Source organism: Ictalurus furcatus, chromosome 2, assembly GCF_023375685.1.
Source record: "Ictalurus furcatus strain D&B chromosome 2, Billie_1.0, whole genome shotgun sequence".
NCBI classification, from domain to species: Eukaryota; Metazoa; Chordata; class Actinopteri; order Siluriformes; family Ictaluridae; genus Ictalurus; species Ictalurus furcatus.
In genome coordinates this window covers 14,406,132-14,415,528 of record NC_071256.1, presented here as the reverse complement: position 1 = coordinate 14,415,528, position 9,397 = coordinate 14,406,132, and positions in this window count along the sequence as shown.

Below are 9,397 nucleotides of genomic sequence, written 5' to 3'. Positions count from 1 at the left end.
CCGTGTTTTTACGTTATTGACCTCTTTCTGATTAGTGTTTTCTGAGATTGTCCTGCCTTTGATATCCTGTTTGTTGATCGCCCGACCTTTTGCCTGCTTATTGATTCTGATTTTTGCCTACATTTTATATTTGCCTGCCTGGATCTTAATAAAAATCTCTACCAGCATTTGCATCTTTCTGCCCATTTCGCTCATGTGACAGCCGATGTGGCTGCACGTTTTAATTCCAGCCTTTCAGGAGGCACACGTGATAATTGACTGGAGACCACGATGAACTGATTAAACAAGTGAAACCAAATCTGCTTGTTTGGAATGAAATCCTACAGCCATACTGGCCCTTTGTTGATACAACTGAAGACCCCTGATGTAAAGTATGAATAGAGCAGTGATTCTGGGATTTTGAAAGTCAAGTAGTGTGCCCTAGGCATTTGTAATGTTTTAAACAAAAAACTTTGTCTGCTGATTAGGTATATGCCGTGTGAGAGGTCACAGAGTGCAGTGTGTGCATGTATTTGTGTTTTTGGCCCATAGAGTGCTGTAATAGTATGTATTTGTGCAGTAATAACATCCTCATATTGTGTGGAGTGAACCACGCCTAGGGCACACTACATGACTTTCAAAACACACACACAACGCATTTTACACTTGGCCAACGGTGAAAAGTGGATTATTTATAAAGACAATATGCAAAGATTCCTTCTTCTGAACATTTCTGAGCACTAAATTAAATATTAATTTAAAATTAATAAAAAATTGTCATTACCAGTCAGGTCTAGTCCAAATTATTATTTATGAGTTTAATTATTATAATTGTTTGTCAGTCATTTCAAATAAACTGCTCAATAATAAATTTAAATTTTAATTGATCAATATTGTTTTACTCATTCCAACTGTTGCTTTTAAGCAAAATAAATAAATAAATATTACTCTGCTGTTATTTTTTACTGGTCATTTCCAGTCTCATTTCTCTTGTCTCATTCTGGCCCAATAGAATTTTCCATATCATTTGATTATTATATGTTTCCTGATGTTCGTTTTTAATCTGAATAATATTCTGAAAATAAACAGGTATAGGTAGGTATAATGTATTTTTTTATTATGTGTACCATTTAAAAAGTATGTTAGAAAATCTTAGAAAATATTTTTTTAAACATTATCAGCTTAACATACACAACCCAACATCTTTACTGGACTGTATATAGAAAACAATATTATCCAGAACATTTGTTGTTTGCTTTTCCCTATCTGTAGAATTATTTATTACTTGATTGTGGCTCTGTGTGACATTAGCTTTTTTTAAAAAAATAAACCAATTCCCCTAGTTTTTTGTCTCTCCCTCTTCATCTCTCTCTCTCTCTCTCTCTCTCTCTCTCTCTCTCTCTCTCGCTCTGTCTGAGTGTGTGAGGAAGTTGATGGTGATTCTGTGTAAATATTATTCAGCACGCTCGCTGCAGTTCAGACTTTTCCTTTTCATAAATAAACTAAGTGTTAAAATGGGTGGAAAGTTCAGCGTTGTTTCATTGTTGCGCCCAGGAGTACGGGAAATATCACACTCCCCAACTACACACACACACACATATATACATCAGCAAGTGTGTGTTTACTGTGTATTTAGTCACCCTACTCCTACTAAACAATGTGAAAAATAGCAAGGACTTTTTAATTAAAACAAAAAAACATGTTATTCTCATATTCCTAAATCTTTTTCTGGAATTGTTTTAGAAAGATTATTGTACTGCAGAGAATGTTTTTGCGCTGCCTCCTAATTTACCAGACACTTAGAGGTATGCTGTTGTAGGAAAATAAACACATTTACTTTTTTATTATTATTTAATTTATAGTTAAGTAATCATTAGAAAGGGCTGATACTTGAAGACTCCTTCCAAAATGCTAAATAAACATCTCCTCACAAAAGACTTCCATATCAACAGTTACACTCGTTTTTTCAATCGGTTCATGTGGAGCTTCCGTCATACAAGTCCCTGTGTTGTTACTATGGAAACGATAATGTATTAATATAACGCACTGTAGCTAGAAACATTGTTTGAGCTGCTGTGATAGAAAATCAAACATTCAACAACACTTTGGTATAAAGCCATGTTAGAAACACCATTTAAAATTTTAGTGTTCTCCAATGTGACAGTATTTTTCCAATTCAAATCTGTCATGTTCATGTCTACGGTCCATGAATTTCTTCCTCTTACATTAAAAATGGTTTGTTTTCGCTTTCTAGGGTCCACCCTTTTCACTGTGTTAGTTTGTCAGGGTGGTGTCTGTAAAACTTTCACATCCAGTTGTCTATAAATGAACACAGCACACATAACACAGAGCTAGCAGGTTTCTTTTCCTGTCGTGCATGTTTGTATAGAGATATGATCACATTATTTTATCATGCATATGGTATATTACAAAAAAAACTACAAACATGGTCTTGTGGCACATGCTAATAAAAAGTACAATGCTTTAAACCATATAATTGTAGCTACTATTATACTTGCCAATTTACTCAGCCTGCATGGCCATGCTGTTTGGTTTTTCTTTAGTTAGACTCCTGGTGAAGTTTGTTTCTCATGCCTAGAAACTTCCCATCATTCCATGATTACTGGAAATGTTTAAAATGCTGGTGTGATTTTAACCACGGGTTTAAATTGAGACACATTTGATACACTCAAGTTTTGTTTTGTTTTTTTTTGTTTTGTTTTTTTAAATGAACCAGACTCAACAGAAGGGTGAGAAGCAATGTGCAAAGTATTTATTAAAACACAATCCAAAATCTAGAACAAACAAAGGTCATGCACAGTAAAGCACCGATCTTCAAACCAGAGGGCAATCCAAAGAGCAGTCAAGCTGGGAGTAATTTAATTAGCACGTAGACTGAGTTAGAAATGGCAGTGTCCCAGTTAGGAGCTCCTCCAGTTAACAGTGAAATCTTGTTAATGTCTTGATGGTGAACAGAGGGAGAGCTAGTGAAATAGATAGACCATCGCATGAGGAAACTTTGCATTTACCCGGTGAGCCATCATATTAATCAGGTAGCACTACTCGGGGCTTTGATGCATTGACTTAGCAGGTTAGCTTTTTGTACTATGGAATCTAGCATGATGGCCTTGAAACCCAACCGTAAACTTCTGCTGGTGAGGATCCATGTGCAAAGTATTTATCAAAATTCTAAATCCAAACAAGCAAAGGTTAATTGAAACTTAATAATACACCAGTCTTCAAGCAATAGGGGTATCCAAAGTGTGGTGAAACTGGGAATTGCAAATAATCTTGCACAACAAAGAACATACACTACAGAAGGTATTGGCAAGACTTTTTAATGACTATTGGAAAACCATGTGCTTATATAGACCAGAACAGGAAGTAAACAGGTAAAGCCTAGTTCACACTACATGATTTTAAGCCTGATTTGCAAGTCGCCGAGCTCGCCAACAAAAACCCTTTGATCGGAGGCATCGGTGTCACCAGACAGATATTTGCATTGCTAAATATCTGGAGCTGTTGGGCAACTCCACATCCTGTGGTGTGAAAAGTGTCATCACTGGCAGTGATCGCAGCGATAAGCTACAGCCAATGAGAGAGCAAGGCATGGGGTGAGGTCATCGTGAGGAAGGGAAACCTGCAAAACCTATTGCAGAAGCATAAAGGGGAGAAACTGTACAACTTTTTAACATTCAAAGAAGACGGCAATGATTCTCTTTGTAGCACACACAATCCCTGCTGCCCACTTGTGTTTATCCATTCTTTCACCCACTTTCATTGTCTTTTCCTTTTTGGGGTTTCTTCAGCACAAATCATCGCGCAAACATCTCGCATTGCTTGTTTCTGTTCTACGTCCATCTTCAAATAAACAACTCCTGTTTCACATGTGGTTTTCACGTCATATCTCCATGTCACTTGTCGCATGTTTTTTTCATGACAAAATGTAGTTTGGAAACCAGATACTGTCATCGGGTGACAGAGTTGTTGTCGGATCATGTAGTGTGTGACCCTGTGTCGCTGAGCAATTGTGTAGTGTGAACGACATAAAGGCTCCCGATTTTACAAGACAGCAAGTCGTGTAATGTGAACAGCACAGCGATCTGCCAACGTTCAAAGTCATGTAGTGTAACTTAGACTAATGAACTCTGGAGGGGTACTGCTCTGGGCTGTTGTGAGACAAGGTTATGTCCAAGTCCATCCACTATGTTTGCATCCACCTCTCTCCCTTTCTTCCTTGTTTGTAATCATTTTTTTCTGCCACAGGTGATATGATGGGTGGAGCTCCAAGGCCCCCAGTTTAATCCTGAGCTCAAGTTACTGTGGTCTGGCTATGCTAAATTGTGGGAATGAGTGTGTTAATTTGCCCTGTGATGGACAGGTGTCTGATTCAGGGTGTGTCCCAGTCTCCCACCCACCGTATCCATAAAAAGTCACATTGGTGCTTTACTATGTGATATAGGACAAGCTTATCTTGGCAAGCAGAAGAAATGTCATTGTGGTTGCTATCTAACAATACTTGCATACTATGTCTCTGTGCCCACGACTCTACGTGTTAAAAGTAGGCATGAAATGTGTATGGAATAAATGATGGGTGTGTTCAGCTCTCACAAATTGTGTGTGATTGGCTGGTGCTCTTTTATGATGTCACCTCATCTCTCTTCTATACAGTCCCATAATTCCAGCTCCAAATATTCCTGGAGCAGGTATGTTAGGTCATGTCATATTGTTATCTGATGTGGTCATGGCAGTTTATGGCAGCAAAGAGACAAACTTCGACATAAATCAAATTATTCATCATTCAGTTACACAGATAAGAAGAGAGTGACAGAAAAACAAAGGTCAAACTGAGAAAAATGGTGGGAAATCAGAGCAAGTATCAATAACAGAGAAAAAGAAAGCATGAGAGGGAGAGGAGTAATATATTTCTTCAGTTTAGCTGATAAGGTAGTTATCAGTTATCTTTCTGGTGCTGAAAACAATTAAACTACTGTTTTTTTGTTTTTGCAGAATACCTTAGCTACCATGGTAGCAAGCTAACTAATGCTACTGTAACTAGCAAGTAAGTAACCAGCAAAAGTTTTATTTGATTAGGTCGCAACTTTAATGTTGGTGCATTTGATGTTTTGAGGAGAAAATTTGCATTAAGTAAGAGAAAATGGACAAAGCAGGGTTCATTATATGGCATCCCTGACGGGCAAGGCAACTAAAAAGTCCATTTAAAGACAAATTAATTTTAAATATAAAAAATACTCAACTATAATTTAAAAAGAAGTCAACTTAAAGAAGTTAACACTGAAAAAGGAAGTACATTTTAAATAAGCAGCTAACTTTTAATAAAATGTCAACTTTAAATAAAAGAAGTCAACTTTACTTAGTCAACTTTTAATCAAATGAGTCAACTTTCAAAAAAAGAAGTCAACTTTCAAAAAGTTGAATCAATTTTAAATAGACAGAGTCCAATAAAAAAAAGTCAATCATACAATTATGACAAAAGTGAGTATTTCCATGTCCTTGGTTTAAGTCGAAACTGTGATCACTTAAATATAAATTTATTATTAGCAAAAGGCAGTGACCGAAAGCACATAGGTCACAACTGGTATTATTAGTATAATATTATTATACCTAATATTAGGTGTTGTGATGCAGTGTATTTCCTGTTTAACTACGAACCAGTGACCCAGGATTTATGCTTCATTGTGTTAAAGAAGTTTTTTTATGGGAACAACATGCATCAGACATCCTGCTGTGTACCAGAGTATAGAAGATGATCAGAAAACACACACACACACACACACACACACACACACACACACACACACATTTTGCTTTATCAGAAACAGGCAAGGAGTACAAATGACAGGAAGGGAGGGGGAGGAAAGGTGGAAGCATGAGAGTATGTAAGTGTGTGAGATTATGTGTTGGAAAATCAGTTATTTTGAACCAAACACAAGATGCAGCTCTTTTAATTTGTGAAATTTAGTATAGAAAAAACCAAAGATAGATAAATTGTGCTTGTCCAATTAAACTCAAATTTGGGCAGCGATGAAATAAACAACAATTTACAAATCAAATGATTCATTTATTTTTTAAAAATGAGGCATTGATTTGAAGACATACTGTTATTACAGTAAATGTAACAATTTATTAGTTATATAGTTACATGGATATTGTTCTATGAATAAACAGACAAAGTAGGGATGTAGGTGTAATATGAATACATTGTTCAGATTGAACAGATAATGCTAACCGGATATGAATACAGATACGAATAGGAGCCACAATATTCACTAGAGGTGTGCACGGAACAAACAAGTTGCACAAGTGAGGAAGGAGATTTTTTACTTTCATACTTGAAAGGTGCCAGTATGAAGCTTGCTGGACAAAAACATTCAAAGATAAAAAAATATATATATATTTGAACAGCAAATAGGCACACTGTTTTTTAGTCAGTGGTTTGCTTCAGTAGCGCAACCTTACTTCACCACCTTACTTAACTTTGTAATAAAACCATATTCATACCTTATTCATACATATACAAACTACCCTGAAAATAACAAAAGAATTAAGTTGTTTTTTTTCTAATAGACCAGCTGCTCAGCGTAGCCCAGCAGACACTGTACACAGGGGTTTATCAAGAATATTTTTAAAAGTAATGTTTATTAACATTTTTATTAATATTTAAATATTAATTAGTACATTCTTTGTACATGTTTTTGATTATTTTAATGTACATTCCCCATCAATTTTACAATCTTTAGAATGAAATGATGCTTAAACAACCCAAGTTTGACTAGCAGCAGCACTGCACCAAGATACGTAATAGGTAATGATAGCATGTCCAGTGAACTTTTCTGATATCTGATATTACAGTATAAGGTGGCTGTTGTGGTCAACTATAAGCAACAGCTTCCTGATATGGGAAAGACATTTTGAAAGATAGTTATCTAGCTTATTCGGACACATTAGATAGAACGCTTGCCGGAAAGTTCCACAGAGCATCTACCTGAGACCATTTATGAACTTGAGTGAAGTGGGGGAAAAAAACCTTCCAGTCTAGGCTACACCCACTTCCAGCTTAAATCCAAATAGACATATACAGTAGATAATATTTTGTACACTAAAGATCAAGATGCAGACCGTGGTATTGTGTTATACCCCAAACAGAGAGGCTGTTTCTCAAACCTCTTCCCAAGGTCCTAGCTGTTTATTAAATATCACCAACACATCTGATTCACTTTAATAACCCCCTGTTTATGTGAACCAGGTGTGCAAATACATGGGTGTATTGACCACTAGATTCCTTGAAAAAGGCAGATGGATTTGTTTTGACAAGTGAATGTCAACCCAGCACACGGGATTTTCAAGACATGAACTTGAAGAAACCGGAAATGGTGAAGTCAGAATATTGCCAAAACAGTTGGTATTTGATAAACAATACCTGAAGGTCATTTCCTTAAGGGACAGAATGAAATAAAGCTGAACGCCAGCTTGGTGTACTGCACCAAAGTCAACAATGACTGTGAGAAGACCTCTTATGAGAAAATGTTTAAATGGGTTGCCATTAATTAACCATAAAGTTGAACCGGAAAGGTAAAACTTAAGAAACTGCAGTGAGAAATATCATGTGACAATGCTTTATAAAAAAGTGTAAATAGTTATATTTACTGTATGTGTCAGACGCTTTTGTTCCAAAGTGACTTACAATTAAAAAGAGATCTTAGGAATGTGACAGCACATTGCAGTGAGCCACCATATTATACAGGTAGGAGCAGTTATGAAGCATTAAGTTAGGAATAAAAGACTTGGTGATATATTATTATAGGAAAATAATCAACGACAGAGTGGTGTGATGCAAGGCAGAGTCACAAACTAGATATTTTTTCCAAAGATAACATGTCCTAAAGTGTTTTTTTTTTTTGTTTTTTTTTTTGCTTAAACTAATTCAATTTGTACTCAATTTGTATTTTTTTCACATAGCAATAACATTACCACATCATACATTTTCTAAAAAAAAAAATAAAATAAAAAAAAACCTATTATTTATAGTCATCTTTAATTTTGCAGATCATCCTTGAAAAGTTTATCACTTATGTTACTCTACAACAGTTTTAAACTGTTGTTCAAGAGAAAAAAGTGCATAAAACTTAAAGTTATAGGATTACAAAGCACTGAGACTCCTTACATAAATGTTAAATAAACGTCTCCTTACAGAAAACATCACCATATCAACAAATATGCATTGTCTGTTAAATAACAACACATTTTTAATTCAATTATTTTTAGAATTCCCTGTGAATTAGCTGTTACTATACAATGCGTTAATCTATACTACTATAATACTACACTATACATTAATTTAATCCTGTGATTTGAATTATAGCCTGAACTCTTGGTTCTGATCAATCAGTTCAAGTGAAGTTAACTAACCAACATTTTCTACTAAGTTACTTGCTATTAATAATCTCGCTACAGACAGAAAGTCATTGTGGTAATTGGAGAGAAAAAAATAACAGTGGTGAATACAATATAGACACTTCAGTGGGGATCATGACATAGCTGGTGCCCAACATGCTATGTGTGAGTGTTTCTGACATTACTGATTTCCTGGGATTTAGAATTTACACAGAATGGTGCTCAAAACCAAAAAAGACATCCATTGTGTGTCAGGTCTGTGGGTGGAAAAGCCTTGTTGATGAGAGAGGTCACAGGAGAATGGCCAGACTAGTTGTAGCTGTCAGGAAGGATACAGGAACTCAAATAATCCCTCTTTACAACCATGGTGAGCAGAAAAGCATCTCAGAATGCACACCATGACAAATCATGAGGTGGATGGGTTACAACAGCAGAAAACCACATCTGCTCATGTCAGCCAAGAACAAGAATTTTAGATCAGCAGTTTCTAGAATTTAGCCCATCTGTCACCAAAAACCATGCAAGTGTACCGAGATTTGTACCGAGATATCACCTATACCTGTATGATTTTATGCATTGTGCTGCTGCCACATGATTGGATGATTGGATAATTGCATAAGGGGTATGGGTGTTCCTATTAAAGTGGTCGATGAGTGTAATTTTCCAGTTTTCCTGCCAAAGAGGGGAGTAGTGAAAATCTGTGACCTAACACAGAGTTGTGATTTGTGTCATACAAATGAATTGTGCTGCAGCAAAAAGATGCCAAAACATTACAAATATCAGGATGCATATTGAAAAATGTCAGAGTGTGTATAATTTCAAACAAATTATGTGACCCATTCTTGTCTCTCTTGCTCACTCAGTAACGCTTTCCTTGTCATTTAGTGAGTTGGCAGAGGTGGCTGTTAGGTGAACATCAAATATAAGGGTTCTATCCTCTGTAAAAAAAAATAATAATAATAATAATAATAATAATACCATTATTATTGCAGTGTAATTAAAT